Consider the following 26357-nt stretch of genomic DNA (forward strand, 5'->3'; position numbering starts at 1 on the left):
AAATGCAAGAAAACTTGCTTCAAATGCAATTTTATGCGAAAATCTAAGATTTGAAGGCCAAAGCACCTATCGTGATACTACATGAAATAGTATCGAAATATTGGTAAAAATGAATATATTTACGTAATATCAAACTACATGAAAAACGTGAAAAAAGTCATTATTATACCAAATTTGAGGATTTTAACTTCGAATCATTGAGCGACGTTTCGTATTTTTTAGACCCTAGAAAAGACGTATAAAGATGTTGCTTCCAATACAAATGATAAAAATCAATGTGTTTTCATTAGAATTAACTAAAATCTTCCTGATTTTCCGTTTATATTACCGATGGAAGATGTACACGTAAAACGGCTCTAATCCGGCTGAAACGTCGATATATGCAATAAAAAACAGAACTTCTCCCCTTTTCAATATCTTACTCAGTATTTTAACGAGAAACAACCAGATGATTGAAAATGAAGTATTTAAGGTTTTTTTCTGATCAATTATATGTTTGCATAATTTTTATCGTATATTTAATGAATAAATAACAATAAACTGAAAATTCACAAAAACGTGGAAAAACGGCAAAATTTTGCCTAATTCGATGATATTTTGTTTAAATCACATAAAGGAAAAGGGGATGATAAAGGTCAAAATATTGCTAAATTCGATGATTTTTAGTACAAAACAAAATGCAAGAAAACTTGCTTTAAATGCAAAATTTGCGAAATTCTGAGATTTTAAGGCCAAATCACATATGAGAAAACATGTAGTAGAATAGAAATATTGGTAAAAACGAATATATATACGTAAAGTCAAACTACATGAATAACGTGAAAAAAGTCACTATATTACTATATTTGAGGATTTTAACTTCAAATCATAAAGCGAGGTTTCGTAATTTTTAGATCCAAGAAAAGACATATGGTAATGTTATTTCAAATACAAATGATAAAAAATCAATGTGTTTTCATTAGAATTAACTAAAATGTTCCTGATTTTCCGTTTATATTACCGATGGAAGATGTACACGTAAAACCGCTCTAATCCGCCTGAAACGTCGATATATGCAATAAAAACAGAACTTCTCCCTTTTCCAATATCTTACTCAGTATTTTAACGAGAAACAAATAGTTGATTGAAAATGAAGTGTTTAAGGTTAATTTCTAATCAATTATGTGTTTGCATCATTTTTATCGTATATATAATGAATTAATAGAAATAAACTGAAAGTTCACGAAACCGTGGAAAAACAGCAAAATATTGCCTAATTCGATGATATTTTGTTTATATCACATAAAGGAAAAGGTCATGATAAACGTCAAAAATGATTTTTAGTACGAAACAAAATGCAAGAAAACTTGCTTCAAATGCAATTTTATGCGAAAATCTAAGATTTGAAGGCGAAAGCACCTATCGTGATACTACATGAAATAGTATCGAAATATTGGTAAAAATGAATATATTTACGTAATATCAAACTACTTGAAAAACGTGAAAAAAGTCATTATTATACCAAATTTGAGGATTTTAACTTCGAATCATTGAGCGACGTTTCGTATTTTTTAGACCCTAGAAAAGACGTATAAAGATGTTGCTTCCAATACAAATGATAAAAATCAATGTGTTTTCATTAGAATTAACTAAAATCTTCCTGATTTTCCGTTTATATTACCGATGGAAGATGTACACGTAAAACGGCTCTAATCCGGCAGAAACGTCGATATATGCAATAAAAAACAGAACTTCTCCCCTTTTCAATATCTTACTCAGTATTTTAACGAGAAACAAATAGATGATTAAAATGAAGTATTTAAGGTTATTTTCTGATCAGTTATATGTTTGCATAATTTTTATCGTATATTTAATGAATAAATAACAATAAACTGAAAATTCACAAAAACGTGGAAAAACGGCAAAATATTGCCTAATTCGATGATATTTTGTTTAAATCACATAAAGGAAAAGGGGATGACAAAGGTCAAAATATTGCTAAATTCGATGATTTTTAGTACAAAACAAAATGCAAGAAAACTTGCTTAAAATGCAAAATTTGCCAAATTCTGAGATTTGTTAGCAAAATCACATATCATGAGAAAACATGAAGTAGTATCGAAATATTGGTAAAAACGAATATATATACGTAAAATCAAACTACATGAATAACGTGAAAAAAATAACTATATTACCATATATGAGGATTTTAACTTCAAATCATAGAGCGAGGTTTCGTATTATTTAGATCCAAGAAAAGACATATGACAATGTTTTTCAAATACAAATGATAAAAAATCAATGTGTTTTCATTAGAATTAACTAAAATGTTCCTGATTTTCCGTTTATATTAACGATGGAAGATGTACACGTAAAACCGCTCTAATCCGGCTGAAACGTCGATATATGCAATAAAAACAGAACTTCTCCCCTTTCCAATATCTTACTCGGTATTTTAACGAGAAACAAATAGATGATTGAAAATGTAGTGTTTAAGGTTAATTTCTAATCAATTATGTGTTTGCATAGTTTTTATCGTATATATAATGAATTAATAGCAATAAACTGAAAGTCCACAAAAACGTGGAAAAACAGCAAAATATTGCCTAAGTCGATGATATTTTGTTTATATCACATAAAGGAAAAGGGGATGATAAAAGTCAAAATATTGCTGAATTCCATGATTTTTAGTACGAAACAAAATGCAAGAAAACTTGCTTAAAATGCAATTTTATGCGAAAATCTAAGATTTGAAGGCCAAAGTGATATCGTGATACTACATGAAATAGTATCAAAATATTGGTAAAAATGAATATATTTACGTAATATCAAACTACATGAAAAACGTGAAAAAAGTCATTATTATACCAAATTTGAGGATTTTAACTTCGAATCATAGAGCGACGTTTCGTATTTTTTAGACCCTAGAAAAGACGTATAAAGATGTTGCTTCCAATACAAATGATAAAAATCAATGTGTTTTCATTAGAGTTAACTAAAATCTTCCTGATTTTCCGTTTATATTACCGATGGAAGATGTACACGTAAAACGGCTCTAATCCGGCTGAAACGTCGATATATGCAATAAAAACAGAACTTCTCCCCTTTTCAATATCTTACTCGGTATTTTAACGAGAAACAAATGGATGATTGAAAATGAAGTATTTAAGGTTATTTTCTGATCAATTATATGTTTGCATAATTTTTATCGTATATTTAATGAATAAATAACAATAAACTTAAAATTCACAAAAACGTGGAAAAACGGCAAAATATTGCCTAATTCGATGATATTTTGTTTAAATCACATAAAGGAAAAGGGGATGATAAAGGTCAAAATATTGCTAAATTCGATGATTTTTAGTACAAAACAAAATGCAAGAAAACTTGCTTAAAATGCAAAATTTGCTAAATTCTGAGATTTGTAGGCAAAATCACATATCATGAGAAAACATGAAGTAGTATCGAAATATTGGTAAAAACGAATATATATACGTAAAATCAAACTACATGAATAACGTGAAAAAATTAACTATATTACCATATTTGAGGATTTTAACTTCAAACCATAGAGCGAGGTTTCGTATTATTTAGATCCAAGAAAAGACATATGACAATGTTTTTCAAATACAAATGATAAAAAATCAATGTGTTTTCATTAGAATTAACTAAAATGTTATTGATTTTCCGTTTATATTAACGATGGAAGATGTACACGTAAAACTGCTCTAATCCGGCTGAAACGTCGATATATGCAATAAAAACAGAATTTCTCCCCTTTCCAATATCTTTCTCAGTATTTTAACGAGAAACAAATAGATGATTGAAAATGAAGTGTTTAAGGTTAATTTCTAATCAATTATGTGTTTGCATCGTTTTTATCGTATATATAATGAATTAATAGCAATAAACTGAAAGTTCACAAAAACGTAAAAAAACAGCAAAATATTGCCTAAGTCGATGATATTTTGTTTATATCACATAAAGGAAAAGGGGATGATAAAAGTCAAAATATTGCTGAATTCCATGATTTTTAGTACGAAACAAAATGCAAGAAAACTTGCTTAAAAGGCAATTTTATGCGAAAATCTAAGATTTGAAGGCCAAAGTGATATCGTGATACTACATGAAATAGTATCAAAATATTGGTAAAAATGAATATATTTACGTAATATGAAACTACATGAAAAACGTGAAAAAAGTCATTATTATACCAAATTTGAGGATTTTAACTTCGAATCATAGAGCGACGTTTCGTATTTTTTAGACCCTAGAAAAGACGTATAAAGATGTTGCTTCCAATACAAATGATAAAAATCAATGTGTTTTCATTAGAATTAACTAAAATCTTCCTGATTTTCCGTTTATATTACCGATGGAAGATGTACACGTAAAACGGCTCTAATCCGGATGAAACGTCGATATATGCAATAAAAACAGAACTTCTCCCCTTTTAAATATCTTACTCGGTATTTTAACGAGAAACAAATAGATGATTGAAAATGAAGTATTTAAGGTTATTTTCTGATCAATTATATGTTTGCATAATTTTTATCGTATATTTAATGAATAAATAACAATAAACTGAAAATTCACAAAAACGTGGAAAAACGGCAAAATTTTGCCTAATTCGATGATATTTTGTTTAAATCACATAAAGGAAAAGGGGATGATAAAGGTCAAAATATTGCTAAATTCGATGATTTTTAGTACAAAACAAAATGCAAGAAAACTTGCTTAAAATGCAAAATTTGCTAAATTCTGAGATTTGTAGGCAAAATCACATATCATGAGAAAACATGAAGTAGTATCGAAATATTGGTAAAAACGAATATATATACGTAAAATCAAACTACATGAATAACGTGAAAAAATTAACTATATTACCATATTTGAGGATTTTAACTTCAAATCATAGAGCGAGGTTTCGTATTATTTAGATCCAAGAAAAGACATATGACAATGTTTTTCAAATACAAATGATAAAAAATCAATGTGTTTTCATTAGAATTAACTAAAATGTTCCTGATTTTCCGTTTATATTAACGATGGAAGATGTACACGTAAAACCGCTCTAATCCGGCTGAAACGTCGATATATGCAATAAAAACAGAACTTCTCCCCTTTCCAATATCTTACTCAGTATTTTAACGAGAAACAAATAGATGATTGAAAATGAAGTCTTAAAGGTTAATTTCTAATCAATTATGTGTTTCCATCGTTTTTATCGTATATATAATGAATTAATAGCAATAAACTGAAAGTTCACAAAAACGTAAAAAAACAGCAAAATATTGCCTAAGTCGATGATATTTTGTTTATATCACAAAAAGGAAAAGGGGATGATAAAAGTCAAAATATTGCTGAATTCCATTATTTTTAGTACGAAACAAAATGCAAGAAAACTTGCTTAAAATGCAATTTTATGCGAAAATCTAAGATTTGAAGGCCAAAGTGATATCGTGATACTACATGAAATAGTATCAAAATATTGGTAAAAATGAATATATTTACGTAATATCAAACTACATGAAAAACGTGAAAAAAGTCATTATTATACCAAATTTGAGGATTTTAACTTCGAATCATAGAGCGACGTTTCGTATTTTTTAGACCCTAGAAAAGACGTATAAAGATGTAGCTTCCAATACAAATGATAAAAAATCAATGTGTTTTCATTAGAATTAACTAAAATCTTCCTGATTTTCCGTTTATATTACCGATGGAAGATGTACACGTAAAACGGCTCTAATCCGGCTGAAACGTCGATATATGCAATAAAAACAGAACTTCTCCCCTTTTCAATATCTTACTCGGTATTTTAACGAGAAACAAATAGATGATTGAAAATGAAGTATTTAAGGTTATTTTCTGATCAATTATATGTTTGCATAATTTTTGTCGTATATTTAATGAATAAATAACAATAAACTGAAAATTCACAAAAACGTGGAAAAACGGCAAAATATTGCCTATTTCGATGATATTTTGTTTAAATCACATAAAGGAAAAGGGTATGATAAAGGTCAAAATATTGCTAAATTCGATGATTTTTAGTACAAAACAAAATGCAAGAAAACTTGCTTTAAATGCAAAATTTGCGAAATTCTGAGATTTTAAGGCCAAATCACATATCATGAGAAAACATGTAGTAGTATAGAAATATTGGTAAAAACGAATATATATACGTAAAGTCAAACTACATGAATAACGTGAAAAAAGTCACTATATTACCATATTTGAGGATTTTAACTTCAAATCATAAAGCGAGGTTTCGTATTATTTAGATCCAAGAAAAGACATATGACAATGTTGTTTCAAATACAAATGATAAAAAATCAATGTGTTTTCATTAGAATTAACTAAAATGTTCCTGATTTTCCGTTTATATTACCGATGGAAGATGTACACGTAAAACCGCTCTAATCCGGCTGAAACGTCGATATATGCAATAAAAACAGAACTTCTCCCCTTTCCAATATCTTCCTCAGTATTTTAACGAGAAACAAATAGTTGATTGAAAATGAAGTGTTTAAGGTTAATTTCTAATCAATTATGTGTTTGCATCATTTTTATCGTATATATAATGAATTAATAGAAATAAACTGAAAGTTCACGAAAACGTGGAAAAACAGCAAAATATTGCCTAATTCGATGATATTTTGTTTGTATCACATAAAGGAAAAGGTCATGATAAACGTCAAAAATGATTTTTAGTACGAAACAAAATGCAAGAAAACTTGCTTCAAATGCAATTTTATGCGAAAATCTAAGATTTGAAGGCCAAAGCACCTATCGTGATACTACATGAAATAGTATCGAAATATTGGTAAAAATGAATATATTTACGTAATATCAAACTACATGAAAAACGTGAAAAAAGTCATTATTATACCAAATTTGAGGATTTTAACTTCGAATCATTGAGCGACGTTTCGTATTTTTTAGACCCTAGAAAAGACGTATAAAGATGTTGCTTCCAATACAAATGATAAAAATCAATGTGTTTTCATTAGAATTAACTAAAATCTTCCTGATTTTCCGTTTATATTACCGATGGAAGATGTACACGTAAAACGGCTCTAATCCGGCTGAAACGTCGATATATGCAATAAAAAACAGAACTTCTCCCCTTTTCAATATCTTACTCAGTATTTTAACGAGAAACAACCAGATGATTGAAAATGAAGTATTTAAGGTTTTTTTCTGATCAATTATATGTTTGCATAATTTTTATCGTATATTTAATGAATAAATAACAATAAACTGAAAATTCACAAAAACGTGGAAAAACGGCAAAATTTTGCCTAATTCGATGATATTTTGTTTAAATCACATAAAGGAAAAGGGGATGATAAAGGTCAAAATATTGCTAAATTCGATGATTTTTAGTACAAAACAAAATGCAAGAAAACTTGCTTTAAATGCAAAATTTGCGAAATTCTGAGATTTTAAGGCCAAATCACATATGAGAAAACATGTAGTAGAATAGAAATATTGGTAAAAACGAATATATATACGTAAAGTCAAACTACATGAATAACGTGAAAAAAGTCACTATATTACTATATTTGAGGATTTTAACTTCAAATCATAAAGCGAGGTTTCGTAATTTTTAGATCCAAGAAAAGACATATGGTAATGTTATTTCAAATACAAATGATAAAAAATCAATGTGTTTTCATTAGAATTAACTAAAATGTTCCTGATTTTCCGTTTATATTACCGATGGAAGATGTACACGTAAAACCGCTCTAATCCGCCTGAAACGTCGATATATGCAATAAAAACAGAACTTCTCCCTTTTCCAATATCTTACTCAGTATTTTAACGAGAAACAAATAGTTGATTGAAAATGAAGTGTTTAAGGTTAATTTCTAATCAATTATGTGTTTGCATCATTTTTATCGTATATATAATGAATTAATAGAAATAAACTGAAAGTTCACGAAACCGTGGAAAAACAGCAAAATATTGCCTAATTCGATGATATTTTGTTTATATCACATAAAGGAAAAGGTCATGATAAACGTCAAAAATGATTTTTAGTACGAAACAAAATGCAAGAAAACTTGCTTCAAATGCAATTTTATGCGAAAATCTAAGATTTGAAGGCGAAAGCACCTATCGTGATACTACATGAAATAGTATCGAAATATTGGTAAAAATGAATATATTTACGTAATATCAAACTACTTGAAAAACGTGAAAAAAGTCATTATTATACCAAATTTGAGGATTTTAACTTCGAATCATTGAGCGACGTTTCGTATTTTTTAGACCCTAGAAAAGACGTATAAAGATGTTGCTTCCAATACAAATGATAAAAATCAATGTGTTTTCATTAGAATTAACTAAAATCTTCCTGATTTTCCGTTTATATTACCGATGGAAGATGTACACGTAAAACGGCTCTAATCCGGCAGAAACGTCGATATATGCAATAAAAAACAGAACTTCTCCCCTTTTCAATATCTTACTCAGTATTTTAACGAGAAACAAATAGATGATTAAAATGAAGTATTTAAGGTTATTTTCTGATCAGTTATATGTTTGCATAATTTTTATCGTATATTTAATGAATAAATAACAATAAACTGAAAATTCACAAAAACGTGGAAAAACGGCAAAATATTGCCTAATTCGATGATATTTTGTTTAAATCACATAAAGGAAAAGGGGATGACAAAGGTCAAAATATTGCTAAATTCGATGATTTTTAGTACAAAACAAAATGCAAGAAAACTTGCTTAAAATGCAAAATTTGCCAAATTCTGAGATTTGTTAGCAAAATCACATATCATGAGAAAACATGAAGTAGTATCGAAATATTGGTAAAAACGAATATATATACGTAAAATCAAACTACATGAATAACGTGAAAAAAATAACTATATTACCATATATGAGGATTTTAACTTCAAATCATAGAGCGAGGTTTCGTATTATTTAGATCCAAGAAAAGACATATGACAATGTTTTTCAAATACAAATGATAAAAAATCAATGTGTTTTCATTAGAATTAACTAAAATGTTCCTGATTTTCCGTTTATATTAACGATGGAAGATGTACACGTAAAACCGCTCTAATCCGGCTGAAACGTCGATATATGCAATAAAAACAGAACTTCTCCCCTTTCCAATATCTTACTCGGTATTTTAACGAGAAACAAATAGATGATTGAAAATGTAGTGTTTAAGGTTAATTTCTAATCAATTATGTGTTTGCATAGTTTTTATCGTATATATAATGAATTAATAGCAATAAACTGAAAGTCCACAAAAACGTGGAAAAACAGCAAAATATTGCCTAAGTCGATGATATTTTGTTTATATCACATAAAGGAAAAGGGGATGATAAAAGTCAAAATATTGCTGAATTCCATGATTTTTAGTACGAAACAAAATGCAAGAAAACTTGCTTAAAATGCAATTTTATGCGAAAATCTAAGATTTGAAGGCCAAAGTGATATCGTGATACTACATGAAATAGTATCAAAATATTGGTAAAAATGAATATATTTACGTAATATCAAACTACATGAAAAACGTGAAAAAAGTCATTATTATACCAAATTTGAGGATTTTAACTTCGAATCATAGAGCGACGTTTCGTATTTTTTAGACCCTAGAAAAGACGTATAAAGATGTTGCTTCCAATACAAATGATAAAAATCAATGTGTTTTCATTAGAGTTAACTAAAATCTTCCTGATTTTCCGTTTATATTACCGATGGAAGATGTACACGTAAAACGGCTCTAATCCGGCTGAAACGTCGATATATGCAATAAAAACAGAACTTCTCCCCTTTTCAATATCTTACTCGGTATTTTAACGAGAAACAAATGGATGATTGAAAATGAAGTATTTAAGGTTATTTTCTGATCAATTATATGTTTGCATAATTTTTATCGTATATTTAATGAATAAATAACAATAAACTTAAAATTCACAAAAACGTGGAAAAACGGCAAAATATTGCCTAATTCGATGATATTTTGTTTAAATCACATAAAGGAAAAGGGGATGATAAAGGTCAAAATATTGCTAAATTCGATGATTTTTAGTACAAAACAAAATGCAAGAAAACTTGCTTAAAATGCAAAATTTGCTAAATTCTGAGATTTGTAGGCAAAATCACATATCATGAGAAAACATGAAGTAGTATCGAAATATTGGTAAAAACGAATATATATACGTAAAATCAAACTACATGAATAACGTGAAAAAATTAACTATATTACCATATTTGAGGATTTTAACTTCAAACCATAGAGCGAGGTTTCGTATTATTTAGATCCAAGAAAAGACATATGACAATGTTTTTCAAATACAAATGATAAAAAATCAATGTGTTTTCATTAGAATTAACTAAAATGTTATTGATTTTCCGTTTATATTAACGATGGAAGATGTACACGTAAAACTGCTCTAATCCGGCTGAAACGTCGATATATGCAATAAAAACAGAATTTCTCCCCTTTCCAATATCTTTCTCAGTATTTTAACGAGAAACAAATAGATGATTGAAAATGAAGTGTTTAAGGTTAATTTCTAATCAATTATGTGTTTGCATCGTTTTTATCGTATATATAATGAATTAATAGCAATAAACTGAAAGTTCACAAAAACGTAAAAAAACAGCAAAATATTGCCTAAGTCGATGATATTTTGTTTATATCACATAAAGGAAAAGGGGATGATAAAAGTCAAAATATTGCTGAATTCCATGATTTTTAGTACGAAACAAAATGCAAGAAAACTTGCTTAAAAGGCAATTTTATGCGAAAATCTAAGATTTGAAGGCCAAAGTGATATCGTGATACTACATGAAATAGTATCAAAATATTGGTAAAAATGAATATATTTACGTAATATGAAACTACATGAAAAACGTGAAAAAAGTCATTATTATACCAAATTTGAGGATTTTAACTTCGAATCATAGAGCGACGTTTCGTATTTTTTAGACCCTAGAAAAGACGTATAAAGATGTTGCTTCCAATACAAATGATAAAAATCAATGTGTTTTCATTAGAATTAACTAAAATCTTCCTGATTTTCCGTTTATATTACCGATGGAAGATGTACACGTAAAACGGCTCTAATCCGGATGAAACGTCGATATATGCAATAAAAACAGAACTTCTCCCCTTTTAAATATCTTACTCGGTATTTTAACGAGAAACAAATAGATGATTGAAAATGAAGTATTTAAGGTTATTTTCTGATCAATTATATGTTTGCATAATTTTTATCGTATATTTAATGAATAAATAACAATAAACTGAAAATTCACAAAAACGTGGAAAAACGGCAAAATTTTGCCTAATTCGATGATATTTTGTTTAAATCACATAAAGGAAAAGGAGATGATAAAGGTCAAAATATTGCTAAATTCGATGATTTTTAGTACAAAACAAAATGCAAGAAAACTTGCTTAAAATGCAAAATTTGCTAAATTCTGAGATTTGTAGGCAAAATCACATATCATGAGAAAACATGAAGTAGTATCGAAATATTGGTAAAAACGAATATATATACGTAAAATCAAACTACATGAATAACGTGAAAAAATTAACTATATTACCATATTTGAGGATTTTAACTTCAAATCATAGAGCGAGGTTTCGTATTATTTAGATCCAAGAAAAGACATATGACAATGTTTTTCAAATACAAATGATAAAAAATCAATGTGTTTTCATTAGAATTAACTAAAATGTTCCTGATTTTCCGTTTATATTAACGATGGAAGATGTACACGTAAAACCGCTCTAATCCGGCTGAAACGTCGATATATGCAATAAAAACAGAACTTCTCCCCTTTCCAATATCTTACTCAGTATTTTAACGAGAAACAAATAGATGATTGAAAATGAAGTGTTTAAGGTTAATTTCTAATCAATTATGTGTTTGCATAGTTTTTATCGTATATATAATGAATTAATAGCAGTAAACTGAAAGTTCACAAAAACGTGGAAAAACAGCAAAATATTGCCTAAGTCGATCATATTTTGTTTATATCACATAAAGGAAAAGGGGATGATAAAAGTCAAAATATTGCTGAATTCCATGATTTTTAGTACGAAACAAAATGCAAGAAAACTTGCAATTTTATGCGAAAATCTAAGATTTGAAGGCCAAAGTGATATCGTGATACTACATGAAATAGTATCAAAATATTGGTAAAAATGAATATATTTAAGTAATATCAAACTACATGAAAAACGTGAAAAAAGTCATTATTATACCAAATTTGAGGATTTTAACTTCGAATCATAGAGCGACGTTTCGTATTTTTTAGACCCTAGAAAAGACGTATAAAGATGTTGCTTCCAATACAAATGATAAAAATCAATGTGTTTTCATTAGAATTAACTAAAATCTTCCTGATTTTCCGTTTATATTACCGATGGAAGATGTACACGTAAAACGGCTCTAATCCGGCTGAAACATCGATATATGCAATAAAAACAGAACTTCTCCCCTTTTCAATATCTTACTCGGTATTTTAACGAGAAACAAATAGATGATTGAAAATGAAGTATTTAAGGTTATTTTCTGATCAATTATATGTTTGCATAATTTTTATCGTATATTTAATGAATAAATAACAATAAACTGAAAATTCACAAAAACGTGGAAAAACGGCAAAATTTTGCCTAATTCGATGATATTTTGTTTAAATCACATAAAGGAAAAGGGGATGATAAAGGTCAAAATATTGCTAAATTCGATGATTTTTAGTACAAAACAAAATGCAAGAAAACTTGCTTAAAATGCAAAATTTGCTAAATTCTGAGATTTGTAGGCAAAATCACATATCATGAGAAAACATGAAGTAGTATCGAAATATTGGTAAAAACGAATATATATACGTAAAATCAAACTACATGAATAACGTGAAAAAATTAACTATATTACCATATTTGAGGATTTTAACTTCAAATCATAGAGCGAGGTTTCGTATTATTTAGATCCAAGAAAAGACATATGACAATGTTTTTCAAATACAAATGATAAAAAATCAATGTGTTTTCATTAGAATTAACTAAAATGTTCCTGATTTTCCGTTTATATTAACGATGGAAGATGTACACGTAAAACCGCTCTAATCCGGCTGAAACGTCGATATATGCAATAAAAACAGAACTTCTCCCCTTTCCAATATCTTACTCAGTATTTTAACGAGAAACAAATAGATGATTGAAAATGAAGTGTATAAGGTTAATTTCTAATCAATTATGTGTTTGCATAGTTTTTATCGTATATATAATGAATTAATAGCAATAAACTGAAAGTTCACAAAAACGTGGAAAAACAGCAAAATATTGCCTAAGTCGATGATATTTTGTTTATATCACATAAAGGAAAAGGGGATGATAAAAGTCAAAATATTGCTGAATTCCATGATTTTTAGTACGAAACAAAATGCAAGAAAACTTGCTTAAAATGCAATTTTAAGCGAAAATCTAAGATTTGAAGGCCAAAGTGATATCGTGATACTACATGAAATAGTATCAAAATATTGGTAAAAATGAATATATTTACGTAATATCAAACTACATGAAAAACGTGAAAAAAGTCATTATTATACCAAATTTGAGGATTTTAACTTCGAATCATAGAGCGACGTTTCGTATTTTTTAGACCCTAGAAAAGACGTATAAGGATGTTGCTTCCAATACAAATGATAAAAATCAATGTGTTTTCATTAGAATTAACTAAAATCTTCCTGATTTTCCGTTTATATTACCGATGGAAGATGTACACGTAAAACGGCTCTAATCCGGCTGAAACGTCGATATATGCAATAAAAACAGAACTGCTCCCCTTTTCAATATCTTACTCGGTATTTTAACGAGAAACAAATGGATGATTGAAAATGAAGTATTTAAGGTTATTTTCTGATCAATTATATGTTTGCATAATTTTTATCGTATATTTAATGAATAAATAACAATAAACTGAAAATTCACAAAAACGTGGAAAAACGGCAAAATATTGCCTAATTCGATGATATTTTGTTTAAATCACATAAAGGAAAAGGGGATGATAAAGGTCAAAATATTGCTAAATTCGATGATTTTTAGTACAAAACAAAATGAAAGAAAACTTGCTTAAAATGCAAAATTTGCTAAATTCTGAGATTTGTAGGCAAAATCACATATCATGAGAAAACATGAAGTAGTATCGAAATATTGGTAAAAACGAATATATATACGTAAAATCAAACTACGTGAATAACGTGAAAAAAATTAACTATATTACCATATTTGAGGATTTTAACTTCAAATCATAGAGCGAGGTTTCGTATTATTTAGATCCAAGAAAAGACATATGACAATGTTTTTCAAATACAAATGATAAAAAATCAATGTGTTTTCATTAGAATTAACTAAAATGTTCCTGATTTTCCGTTTATATTAACGATGGAAGATGTACACGTAAAACCGCTCTAATCCGGCTGAAACGTCGATATATGCAATAAAAACAGAACTTCTCCCCTTTCCAATATCTTACTCAGTATTTTAACGAGAAACAAATAGATGATTGAAAATGAAGTGTTTAAGGTTAATTTCTAATCAATTATGTGTTTGCATAGTTTTTATCGTATATATAATGAATTAATAGCAGTAAACTGAAAGTTCACAAAAACGTGGAAAAACAGCAAAATATTGCCTAAGTCGATGATATTTTGTTTATATCACATAAAGGAAAAGGGGATGATAAAAGTCAAAATATTGCTGAATTCCATGATTTTTAGTACGAAACAAAATGCAAGAAAACTTGCTTAAAATGCAATTTTATGCGAAAATCTAAGATTTGAAGGCCAAAGTGATATCGTGATACTACATGAAATAGTATCAAAATATTGGTAAAAATTAATATATTTACGTAATATCAAACTACATGAAAAACGTGAAAAAAGTCATTATTATACCAAATTTGAGGATTTTAACTTCGAATCATAGAGCGACGTTTCGTATTTTTTAGACCCTAGAAAAGACGTATAAAGATGTTGCTTCCAATACAAATGATAAAAATCAATGTGTTTTCATTAGAATTAACTAAAATCTTCCTGATTTTCCGTTTATATTACCGATGGAAGATGTACACGTAAAACGGCTCTAATCCGGCTGAAACGTCGATATATGCAATAAAAACAGAACTTCTCCCCTTTTCAATATCTTACTCGGTATTTTAACGAGAAACAAATAGATGATTGAAAATGAAGTATTTAAGGTTATTTTCTGATCAATTATATGTTTGCATAATTTTTATCGTATATTTAATGAATAAATAACAATAAACTGAAAATTCACAAAAACGTGGAAAAACGGCAAAATATTGCCTATTTCGATGATATTTTGTTTAAATCACATAAAGGAAAAGGGTATGATAAAGGTCAAAATATTGCTAAATTCGATGATTTTTAGTACAAAACAAAATGCAAGAAAACTTGCTTAAAATGCAAAATTTGCGAAATTCTGAGATTTGAAGGCCAAATCACATATCATGAGAAAACATGAAGTAGTATCGAATTATTGGTGAAAACGAATATATATACGTAAAATCAAACTACATGATAACGTGAAAAAAGTCACTATATTACCATATTTGAGGATTTTAACTTCAAATCATAGAGCGAGGTTTCGTATTATTTAGATCCAAGAAAAGACATATGACAAAGTTGTTTCAAATACAAATGATAAAAATTCAATGTGTTTTCATTAGAATTAACTAAAATGTTCCTGATTTTCCTTTTATATTAACGATGGAAGATGTACACGTAAAACCGCTCTAATCCGGCTGAAACGTCGATATATGCAATAAAAACAGAACTTCTCCCCTTTCCAATATCTTACTCAGTATTTTAACGAGAAACAAATAGATGATTGAAAATGAAGTATTTAAGGTTATTTTCTGATCAATTATATGTTTGCATAATTTTTATCGTATATTTAATGAATAAATAACAATAAACTGAAAATTCAAAAAACGTGGAAAAACGGCAAAATATTGCCTAATTCGATGATATTTTGTTTAAATCACATAAAGGAAAAGGGGATGATAAAGGTCAAAATATTGCTAAATTCGATGATTTTTAGTACAAAACAAAATGCAAGAAAACTTGCTTTAAATGCAAAATTTGCGAAATTCTGAGATTTTAAGGCCAAATCACATATCATGAGAAAACATGTAGTAGTATAGAAATATTAGTAAAAACGAATATATATACGTAAAGTCAAACTACATGAATAACGTGAAAAAAGTCACTATATTACCATATTTGAGGATTTTAACTTCAAATCATAAAGCGAGGTTTCGTATTATTTAGATCCAAGAAAAGACATATGACAATGTTGTTTCAAATACAAATGATAAAAAATCAATGTGTTTTCATTAGAATTAACTAAAATGTTCCTGATTTTCCGTTTATATTACCGATGGAAGATGTACACGTAAAACCGCTCTAATCCGGCTGAAACGTCGATATATGCAATAAAAACAGAACTTCTCCCCTTTCCAATATCTTCCTCAGTATTTTAACGAGAAACAAATAGTTGATTGAAAATGAAGTGTTTAAGGTTAATTTCTAATCAATTATGTGTTTGCATCATTTTTATCGTATATATAATGAATTAATAGAAATAAACTGAAAGTTCACGAAAACGTGGAAAAACAGCAAAATATTGCCTAATTCGATGATATTTTGTTTGTATCACATAAAGGAAAAGGTGATGATAAACGTCAAAAATGATTTTTAGTACGAAACAAAATGCAAGAAAACTTGCTTCAAATGCAATTTTATGCGAAAATCTAAGATTTGAAGGCCAAAGCACCGATCGTGATACTACATGAAATAGTATCGAAATATTGGTAAAAATGAATATATTTACGTAATATCAAACTACATGAAAAACGTGAAAAAAGTCATTATTATACCAAATTTGAGGATTTTAACTTCGAATCATAGAGCGACGTTTCGTATTTTTTAGACCCTAGAAAAGACGTATAAAGATGTAGCTTCCAATACAAATGATAAAAAATCAATGTGTTTTCATTAGAATTAACTAAAATCTTCCTGATTTTCCGTTTATATTACCGATGGAAGATGTACACGTAAAACGGCTCTAATCCGGCTGAAACGTCGATATATGCAATAAAAACAGAACTTCTCCCCTTTTCAATATCTTACTCGGTATTTTAACGAGAAACAAATAGATGATTGAAAATGAAGTATTTAAGGTTATTTTCTGATAAATTATATGTTTGCATAATTTTTATCGTATATTTAATGAATAAATAACAATAAACTGAAAATTCACAAAAACGTGGAAAAACGGCAAAATATTGCCTATTTCGATGATATTTTGTTTAAATCACATAAAGGAAAAGGGTATGATAAAGGTCAAAATATTGCTAAATTCGATGATTTTTAGTACAAAACAAAATGCAAGAAAACTTGCTTTAAATGCAAAATTTGCGAAATTCTGAGATTTTAAGGCCAAATCACATATCATGAGAAAACATGTAGTAGTATAGAAATATTGGTAAAAACGAATATATATACGTAAAGTCAAACTACATGAATAACGTGAAAAAAGTCACTATATTACCATATTTGAGGATTTTAACTTCAAATCATAAAGCGAGGTTTCGTATTATTTAGATCCAAGAAAAGACATATGACAATGTTGTTTCAAATACAAATGATAAAAAATCAATGTGTTTTCATTAGAATTAACTAAAATGTTCCTGATTTTCCGTTTATATTACCAATGGAAGATGTACACGTAAAACCGCTCTAATCCGGCTGAAACGTCGATATATGCAATAAAAACAGAACTTCTCCCCTTTCCAATATCTTCCTCAGTATTTTAACGAGAAACAAATAGTTGATTGAAAATGAAGTGTTTAAGGTTAATTTCTAATCAATTATGTGTTTGCATCATTTTTATCGTATATATAATGAATTAATAGAAATAAACTGAAAGTTCACGAAAACGTGGAAAAACAGCAAAATATTGCCTAATTCGATGATATTTTGTTTGTATCACATAAAGGAAAAGGTCATGATAAACGTCAAAAATGATTTTTAGTACGAAACAAAATGCAAGAAAACTTGCTTCAAATGCAATTTTATGCGAAAATCTAAGATTTGAAGGCCAAAGCACCTATCGTGATACTACATGAAATAGTATCGAAATATTGGTAAAAATGAATATATTTACGTAATATCAAACTACATGAAAAACGTGAAAAAAGTCATTATTATACCAAATTTGAGGATTTTAACTTCGAATCATTGAGCGACGTTTCGTATTTTTTAGACCCTAGAAAAGACGTATAAAGATGTTGCTTCCAATACAAATGATAAAAATCAATGTGTTTCATTAGAATTAACTAAAATCTTCCTGATTTTCCGTTTATATTACCGATGGAAGATGTACACGTAAACGGCTCTAATCCGGCTGAAACGTCGATATATGCAATAAAAAACAGAACTTCTCCCCTTTTCAATATCTTACTCAGTATTTTAACGAGAAACAACCAGATGATTGAAAATGAAGTATTTAAGGTTTTTTTCTGATCAATTATATGTTTGCATAATTTTTATCGTATATTTAATGAATAAATAACAATAAACTGAAAATTCACAAAAACGTGGAAAAACGGCAAAATTTTGCCTAATTCGATGATATTTTGTTTAAATCACATAAAGGAAAAGGGGATGATAAAGGTCAAAATATTGCTAAATTCGATGATTTTTAGTACAAAACAAAATGCAAGAAAACTTGCTTTAAATGCAAAATTTGCGAAATTCTGAGATTTTAAGGCCAAATCACATATGAGAAAACATGTAGTAGAATAGAAATATTGGTAAAAACGAATATATATACGTAAAGTCAAACTACATGAATAACGTGAAAAAAGTCACTATATTACTATATTTGAGGATTTTAACTTCAAATCATAAAGCGAGGTTTCGTAATTTTTAGATCCAAGAAAAGACATATGACAATGTTATTTCAAATACAAATGATAAAAAATCAATGTGTTTTCATTAGAATTAACTAAAATGTTCCTGATTTTCCGTTTATATTACCGATGGAAGATGTACACGTAAAACCGCTCTAATCCGCCTGAAACGTCGATATATGCAATAAAAACAGAACTTCTCCCTTTTCCAATATCTTACTCAGTATTTTAACGAGAAACAAATAGTTGATTAAAAATGAAGTGTTTAAGGTTAATTTCTAATCAATTATGTGTTTGCATCATTTTTATCGTATATATAATGAATTAATAGAAATAAACTGAAAGTTCACGAAACCGTGGAAAAACAGCAAAATATTGCCTAATTCGATGATATTTTGTTTATATCACATAAAGGAAAAGGTCATGATAAACGTCAAAAATGATTTTTAGTACGAAACAAAATGCAAGAAAACTTGCTTCAAATGCAATTTTATGCGAAAATCTAAGATTTGAAGGCGAAAGCACCTATCGTGATACTACACATTGAAATAGTATCGAAATATTGGTAAAAATGAATATATTTACGTAATATCAAACTACATGAAAAACGTGAAAAAAAGTCATTATTATACCAAATTTGAGGATTTTAACTTCGAATCATTGAGCGACGTTTCGTATTTTTTAGACCCTAGAAAAGACGTATAAAGATGTTGCTTCCAATACAAATGATAAAAATCAATGTGTTTTCATTAGAATTAACTAAAATCTTCCTGATTTTCCGTTTATATTACCGATGGAAGATGTACACGTAAAACGGCTCTAATCCGGCAGAAACGTCGATATATGCAATAAAAAACAGAACTTCTCCCCTTTTCAATATCTTACTCAGTATTTTAACGAGAAACAAATAGATGATTAAAATGAAGTATTTAAGGTTATTTTCTGATCAGTTATATGTTTGCATAATTTTTATCGTATATTTAATGAATAAATAACAATAAACTGAAAATTCACAAAAACGTGGAAAAACGGCAAAATATTGCCTAATTCGATGATATTTTGTTTAAATCACATAAAGGAAAAGGGGATGACAAAGGTCAAAATATTGCTAAATTCGATGATTTTTAGTACAAAACAAAATGCAAGAAAACTTGCTTAAAATGCAAAATTTGCCAAATTCTGAGATTTGTAGGCAAAATCACATATCATGAGAAAACATGAAGTAGTATCGAAATATTGGTAAAAACGAATATATATACGTAAAATCAAACTACATGAAGAACGTGAAAAAATTAACTATATTACCATATTTGAGGATTTTAACTTCAAATCATAGAGCGAGGTTTCGTATTATTTAGATCCAAGAAAAGACATATGACAATGTTTTTCAAATACAAATGATAAAAAATCAATGTGTTTTCATTAGAATTAACTAAAATGTTCCTGATTTTCCGTTTATATTAACGATGGAAGATGTACACGTAAAACCGCTCTAATCCGGCTGAAACGTCGATATATGCAATAAAAACAGAACTTCTCCCCTTTCCAATATCTTACTCGGTATTTTAACGAGAAACAAATAGATGATTGAAAATGTAGTGTTTAAGGTTAATTTCTAATCAATTATGTGTTTGCATAGTTTTTATCGTATATATAATGAATTAATAGCAATAAACTGAAAGTTCAACAAAAACGTAAAAAAACAGCAAAATATTGCCTAAGTCGATGATATTTTGTTTATATCACATAAAGGAAAAGGGGATGATAAAAGTCAAAATATTGCTGAATTCCATGATTTTTAGTACGAAACAAAATGCAAGAAAACCTGCTTAAAATGCAATTTTATGCGAAAATCTAAGATTTGAAGGCCAAAGTGATATCGTGATACTACATGAAATAGTATCAAAATATTGGTAAAAATGAATATATTTACGTAATATCAAACTACATGAAAAACGTGAAAAAAGTCATTATTATACCAAATTTGAGGATTTTAACTTCGAATCATAGAGCGACGTTTCGTATTTTTAGACCCTAGAAAAGACGTATAAAGATGTTGCTTCCAATACAAATGATAAAAATCAATGTGTTTTCATTAGAGTTAACTAAAATCTTCCTGATTTTCCGTTTATATTACCGATGGAAGATGTACACGTAAAACGGCTCTAATCCGGCTGAAACGTCGATATATGCAATAAAAACAGAACTTCTCCCCTTTTCAATATCTTACTCGGTATTTTAACGAGAAAACAAATGGATGATTGAAAATGAAGTATTTAAGGTTATTTTCTGATCAATTATATGTTTGCATAATTTTTATCGTATATTTAATGAATAAATAACAATAAACTTAAAATTCACAAAACGTGGAAAAACGGCAAAATATTGAATAATTCGATGATATTTTGTTTAAATCACATAAAGGAAAAGGGGATGATAAAGGTCAAAATATTGCTAAATTCGATGATTTTTAGTACAAAACAAAATGCAAGAAAACTTGCTTAAAATGCAAAATTTGCTAAATTCTGAGATTTGTAGGCAAAATCACATATCATGAGAAAACATGAAGTAGTATCGAAATATTGGTAAAAACGAATATATATACGTAAAATCAAACTACATGAATAACGTGAAAAAATTAACTATATTACCATATTTGAGGATTTTAACTTCAAATCATAGAGCGAGGTTTCGTATTATTTAGATCCAAGAAAAGACATATGACAATGTTTTCAAATACAAATGATAAAAAATCAATGTGTTTTCATTAGAATTAACTAAAATGTTATTGATTTTCCGTTTATATTAACGATGGAAGATGTACACGTAAAACCGCTCTAATCCGGCTGAAACGTCGATATATGCAATAAAAACAGAATTTCTCCCCTTTCCAATATCTTTCTCAGTATTTTAACGAGAAACAAACAGATGATTGAAAATGAAGTGTTTAAGGTTAATTTCTAATCAATTATGTGTTTGCATCGTTTTTATCGTATATATAATGAATTAATAGCAATAAACTGAAAGTTCACAAAAACGTAAAAAAACAGCAAAATATTGCCTAAGTCGATGATATTTTGTTTATATCACATAAAGGAAAAGGGGATGATAAAAGTCAAAATATTGCTGAATTCCATGATTTTTAGTACGAAACAAAATGCAAGAAAACTTGCTTAAAATGCAATTTTATGCGAAAATCTAAGATTTGAAGGCCAAAGTGATATCGTGATACTACATGAAATAGTATCAAAATATTGGTAAAAATGAATATATTTACGTAATATGAAACTACATGAAAAACGTGAAAAAAGTCATTATTATACCAAATTTGAGGATTTTAACTTCGAATCATAGAGCGACGTTTCGTATTTTTAGACCCTAGAAAAGACGTATAAAAGATGTTGCTTCCAATACAAATGATAAAAATCAATGTGTTTTCATTAGAATTAACTAAAATCTTCCTGATTTTCCGTTTATATTACCGATGGAAGATGTACACGTAAAACGGCTCTAATCCGGCTGAAACGTCGATATATGCAATAAAAACAGAACTTCTCCCCTTTTAAATATCTTACTCGGTATTTTAACGAGAAACAAATAGATGATTGAAAATGAAGTATTTAAGGTTATTTTCTGATCAATTATATGTTTGCATAATTTTTATCGTATATTTAATGAATAAATAACAATAAACTGAAAATTCACAAAAACGTGGAAAAACGGCAAAATTTTGCCTAATTCGATGATATTTTGTTTAAATCACATAAAGGAAAAGGGGATGATAAAGGTCAAAATATTGCTAAATTCGATGATTTTTAGTACAAAACAAAATGCAAGAAAACTTGCTTAAATGCAAAATTTGCTAAATTCTGAGATTTGTAGGCAAAATCACATATCATGAGAAAACATGAAGTAGTATCGAAATATTGGTAAAAACGAATATATATACGTAAAATCAAACTACATGAATAACGTGAAAAAATTAACTATATTACCATATTTGAGGATTTTAACTTCAAATCATAGAGCGAGGTTTCGTATTATTTAGATCCAAGAAAAGACATATGACAATGTTTTTCAAATACAAATGATAAAAAATCAATGTGTTTTCATTAGAATTAACTAAAATGTTCCTGATTTTCCGTTTATATTAACGATGGAAGATGTACACGTAAAACCGCTCTAATCCGGCTGAAACGTCGATATATGCAATAAAAACAGAACTTCTCCCCTTTCCAATATCTTACTCAGTATTTTAACGAGAAACAAATAGATGATTGAAAATGAAGTGTATAAGGTTAATTTCTAATCAATTATGTGTTTGCATAGTTTTTATCGTATATATAATGAATTAATAGCAGTAAACTGAAAGTTCACAAAACGTGGAAAAACAGCAAAATATTGCCTAAGTCGATGATATTTTGTTTATATCACATAAAGGAAAAGGGGATGATAAAAGTCAAAATATGCTGAATTCCATGATTTTTAGTACGAAACAAAATGCAAGAAAACTTGCTTAAAATGCAATTTTATGCGAAAATCTAAGATTTGAAGGCCAAAGTGATATCGTGATACTACATGAAATAGTATCGAAATATTGGTAAAAATGAATATATTTACGTAATATCAAACTACATGAAAAACGTGAAAAAAGTCATTATTATACCAAATTTGAGGATTTTAACTTCGAATCATAGAGCGACGTTTCGTATTTTTTAGACCCTAGAAAAGACGTAAAGATGTTGCTTCCAATACAAATGATAAAAATCAATGTGTTTTCATTAGAATTAACTAAAATCTTCCTGATTTTCCGTTTATATTACCGATGGAAGATGTACACGTAAAACGGCTCTAATCCGGCTGAAACGTCGATATATGCAATAAAAACAGAACTTCTCCCCTTTTCAATATCTTACTCGGTATTTTAACGAGAAACAAATAGATGATTGAAAATGAAGTATTTAAGGTTATTTTCTGATCAATTATATGTTTGCATAATTTTTATCGTATATTTAATGAATAAATAACAATAAACTGAAAATTCACAAAAACGTGGAAAAACGGCAAAATATTGCCTAATTCGATGATATTTTGTTTAAATCACATAAAGGAAAAGGGGATGATAAAGGTCAAAATATTGCTAAATTCGATGATTTTTAGTACAAAACAAAATGCAAGAAAACTTGCTTAAAATGCAAAATTTGCTAAATTCTGAGATTTGTAGGCAAAATCACATATCATGAGAAAACATGAAGTAGTATCGAAATATTGGTAAAAACGAATATATATACGTAAAATCAAACTACATGAATAACGTGAAAAAAATTAACTATATTACCATATTTGAGGATTTTAACTTCAAATCATAGAGCGAGGTTTCGTATTATTTAGATCCAAGAAAAGACATATGACAATGTTTTTCAAATACAAATGATAAAAAATCAATGTGTTTTCATTAGAATTAACTAAAATGTTCCTGATTTTCCGTTTATATTAACGATGGAAGATGTACACGTAAAACCGCTCTAATCCGGCTGAAACGTCGATATATGCAATAAAAACAGAACTTCTCCCCTTTCCAATATCTTACTCAGTATTTTAACGAGAAACAAATAGATGATTGAAAATGAAGTGTTTAAGGTTAATTTCTAATCAATTATGTGTTTGCATAGTTTTATCGTATATATAATGAATTAATAGCAATAAACTGAAAGTTCACAAAAACGTGGAAAAACAGCAAAATATTGCCTAAGTCGATGATATTTTGTTTATATCACATAAAGGAAAAGGGGATGATAAAAGTCAAAATATTGCTGAATTCCATGATTTTTAGTACGAAACAAAATGCAAGAAAACTTGCTTAAAATGCAATTTTATGCGAAAATCTAAGATTTGAAGGCCAAAGTGATATCGTGATACTACATGAATAGTATCAAAATATTGGTAAAAATGAATATATTACGTAATATCAAACTACATGAAAAACGTGAAAAAAGTCATTATTATACCAAATTTGAGGATTTTAACTTCGAATCATAGAGCGACGTTTCGTATTTTTTAGACCCTAGAAAAGACGTATAAAGATGTTGCTTCCAATACAAATGATAAAAATCAATGTGTTTTCATTAGAATTAACTAAAATCTTCCTGATTTTCCGTTTATATTACCGATGGAAGATGTACACGTAAAACGGCTCTAATCCGGCTGAAACGTCGATATATGCAATAAAACAGAACTTCTCCCTTTTCAATATCTTACTCGGTATTTTAACGAGAGAAACAAATAGATGATTGAAATGAAGTATTTAAGGTTATTTTCTGATCAATTATATGTTTGCATAATTTTTATCGTATATTTAATGAATAAATAACAATAAACTGAAAATTCACAAAAACGTGGAAAAACGGCAAAATATTGCCTATTCGATGATATTTTGTTTAAATCACATAAAGGAAAAGGGATGATAAAGGTCAAAAATGCTAAATTCGATGATTTTTAGTACAAAACAAAATGCAAGAAAACTTGCTTTAAAATGCAAAATTTGCGCAAATTCTGAGATTTGAGGCAAAATCACATATCATGAGAAAACATGAAGTAGTATCGAATATTGGTGAAAACGAATATATATACGTAAAATCAAACTACATGATAACGTGAAAAAAGTCACTATATTACCATATTTGAGGATTTAACTTCAAATCATAGAGCGAGGTTTCGTATTATTTAGATCCAAGAAAAGACATATGACAAAGTGTTTTTCAAATACAAATGATAAAAATCAATGTGTTTTCATTAGAATTAACTAAAATGTTCCTGATTTTCCTTTTATATTAACGATGGAAGATGTACACGTAAAACCGCTCTAATCCGGCTGAAACGTCGATATATGCAATAAAAACAGAACTTCTCCCCTTTCCAATATCTTACTCAGTATTTTAACGAGAAACAATAGATGATGAAATGAAGTATTAAGGTTATTTCTGATCAATATGTGTTTGCATAATTTTTATCGTATATTAATGAATAAATAACAATAAACTGAAAATTCAAAAAAACGTGGAAAAACGGCAAAATATTGCCTAATCGATGATATTTTGTTTAAATCACATAAAGGAAAAGGGGATGATAAAGGTCAAAATATTGCTAATTCGATGATTTTTAGTACAAAACCAAAATTGCAAGAAAACTTGCTTTAAATGCAAAATTTGCGAAAATTCTGAGATTTTAAGGCCAAATACATATACATGAGAAAAACATGTAGTAGTATAGAAATATTAGTAAAAACGAATATATATACGTAAAGTCAAACTACATGAATAACGTGAAAAAAAGTCACTATATTACCATATTTGAGGATTTTAACTTCAATCATAAAGCGAGTTTCGT

This window comes from Procambarus clarkii, chromosome 25, assembly GCF_040958095.1.
Source record: "Procambarus clarkii isolate CNS0578487 chromosome 25, FALCON_Pclarkii_2.0, whole genome shotgun sequence".
In the NCBI taxonomy this organism is placed as follows: Eukaryota; Metazoa; Arthropoda; class Malacostraca; order Decapoda; family Cambaridae; genus Procambarus; species Procambarus clarkii.